The 2,538-nt window shown below is 38.8% G+C and overlaps 1 pseudogene across 1 annotated transcript; it reads right to left on the bottom strand.

Moving 5' to 3' along the window:
* Nucleotides 1–585: 585 nt before the first annotated feature.
* LOC104654049 lies at nucleotides 586–1,489 on the bottom strand (annotated as a pseudogene). Its single transcript, XR_004055158.1, has one exon. The product of XR_004055158.1 is annotated as a probable ribosome biogenesis protein RLP24 pseudogene (transcript).
* Nucleotides 1,490–2,538: the final 1,049 nt, after the last annotated feature.

Genomic DNA, 2,538 nt, shown 5'->3' with positions numbered 1-2,538 from the left:
TATGACTTTTGATATGCAATGAATCTCTTGGTAACGGCAGCAGCATGAGGTTTTAGCAAGACAGAGTACTTTTTTTTTTTTTTTTTTTTTTTTTTTTTTTTTTTTTTTTTACTTTTTAAATGGTTTTATTTTACGTACAAATAATGAACATATGTTGTACCCATAAATTCTACCTTCCAAAATCAGGAGCTTTTTAAAAGAAAACCACATAATAACTTTTAAAAGGCGCTGGGATTCCTCTGCTTCTAGATCATTGCTGGGCTAGAAAAATAAAGTTTGTTCTACCAGGAATCACAAGTGAGAACTGAGTATTCTCCAAAGTGGAAATTCTAGAGTGTAGTGTCACTCCAGGCAAAGATTATTCAGTTCTCATCCCCAACATCCACAGCTACCTATCAGAAGGGTTAAACCAGGTCAAAACAGTCCAGCATAATTTAGGTTTCATCAAACAATGTCATTATGCTCTTCTAAGATGCAAATAAACCAAAACAGGAAATACTAAAACAAAAATAATACCTGATACTGCCATACAAATTGTTAGTTCCTTTTTGTAACCCCCCTTCTATAACATTAACAAAGGGAATATTTTACTGCAAAGAATATTTTATTTTATACATCACTAGCCATGAATTTTTGCCATTAGTTACTATACAAATGCTGCCTAGTGCCATTATCCAAATGGCATAACCATTTTACATCCACAATTCACTTCTATAGTTATAAGCAGAATTTTCATGATTTACGTAAGTACATCTATCAGTGAAGATTTAACACTGAGATGCAATCTAACATCCGTAATATCTGATGTTATGTAGAAGGCAATGTAGGAAAGATGTATTTTAATTACTTTTCATTTAAGTGACCTTATGTAAAAAATAAGATAATTTAACAGTTCCAAGTATCCAAAGGGTATTTTCAAATGTACACAAAAGAAATGGTTACAGAGATTTTTAAGGAGCATCTTCCATGTCCACATCCTCTTGTAACTGCTGTACCATTTTCTCTTCCAACTGCTTCCCTTTGCCTACAAGAGGGGCTCGGGTAAGATGGATGTTTTGCTTGACTTCTTTGATATCCTGAACTTTCTGTAGCTCTTTATTTTTCTTCAATCTGTTCATTATAAATTTAGCTTGGCGTTTCTGTTTGATCTCTTCAACTCTCTTCATTGCATCAATACTTTTATTCCAAAGCTCTCGCTGGTATTTGATAGGTTCATTTCTACGTTTTTCAAATTCAAATGAATTATCCACTGTAAGCTCTTTACCAGCTGCTTTCCGGAATGCTTTGGTCCACCTAACTTTGCGAGGATTGCGCTTCTTTTTAAAGTTTTTATGACATTTAGATTTGCAAAATCTGAACACCTTGCAATCGTTGCGGACGAACATCATGCCGTGTCCAGGGTAGATGGGCCCCGAACAGAAATAACACTTCTCGATAGGCATGTTGAACCCGCGTGGGACCCCACCAAACAAACGCCAAGCTTGAGAGGAAGTGACCAAGACAGAGTACTTTTACATGCATTGTGTTGTTTCACACAACAATCCTGTGAGAGAGGAAGAGAAGGTATAATAATTCCCATTTTGGAGATTCATTATTTCATCAATTAAACAGCTGCACCATGCTGGGAACCAAGCAAGGCTCTGGGGGTCTGTAATAAACAGGAAAGACCTGGCCTCCACCCTCACAGAGCAGGAGTCTAATGGGGAAGGCAAATGTCCAACGAGTAATTGCAAGTCTCAGAAAGTCACAGCAGGGACAACAAGACCTGATAAATTAAAAAAAAAAAAAAAAAAAAAAAAAAAAAACCAGTATCCCAAAGGGGTTAAGGGCTTACATGTTGGTCAAAAGTCATGTCTTGGGTCGGGCATGGTGGCTTAAGTTTATAATCCCAGCACTTTCGGAGGCTAAGGCAGAAGGATTGCTTGAGCCCAGGAGATCAAGACCAGCCTGGGCAACATGGCGAACCCCCATGCTTAGTAACCTCTGGTAAGTTACCCAAAACATTGGTTTCCTCATTGTGAAAAAGAAATAACAAATGTGTACAATAGGGTTATATGCAGAGACATGGGCAGTTGGGTCCAGGAGTCTTTCCTAATTACAAAAATTATCAGAGCATGGTGGTGTGTATCTATATAGTCTCAGCTACTTGGGAGGCTGAGGTGGGAGGAGGACTGCTCGAGCCCAGGAGGTCGAGGCTGCAGGAAGCTGTGTTTGTGCCAGTGCACTCTAGCCTGGGCAACAGAGCAAGACCCTGTCTCAAAAAAAAAAAAAAAAAAAAAAAAGTCATGTTTTTTAGGAGGGCAGTTGGAGAGCTGTGTCTATTTAGCCTACAAAAAGGGAGTTCACATCAAGACATGATCACAGCATTCAAACATTTGAAGGTATGTCATGTGGAGGAAGCAACAGACCTCAGACAGAGGAACTGAAGGGCACAGCAGGATAGATCCTGGTGTCCTGGAAGACAGATGCATCTAATGACTTCAAATAAAAATGCTCATGTGGCAGTTAAGAGAATTGGATCCCTACCAGGCCATCCAC

The sequence above is a fragment of the Rhinopithecus roxellana genome, chromosome 19 (assembly GCF_007565055.1).
Source record: "Rhinopithecus roxellana isolate Shanxi Qingling chromosome 19, ASM756505v1, whole genome shotgun sequence".
Taxonomy (NCBI): Eukaryota; Metazoa; Chordata; class Mammalia; order Primates; family Cercopithecidae; genus Rhinopithecus; species Rhinopithecus roxellana.
Note: the sequence above shows the minus strand (reverse complement) of the source record. Positions and strands in the feature narration are given on the sequence as shown.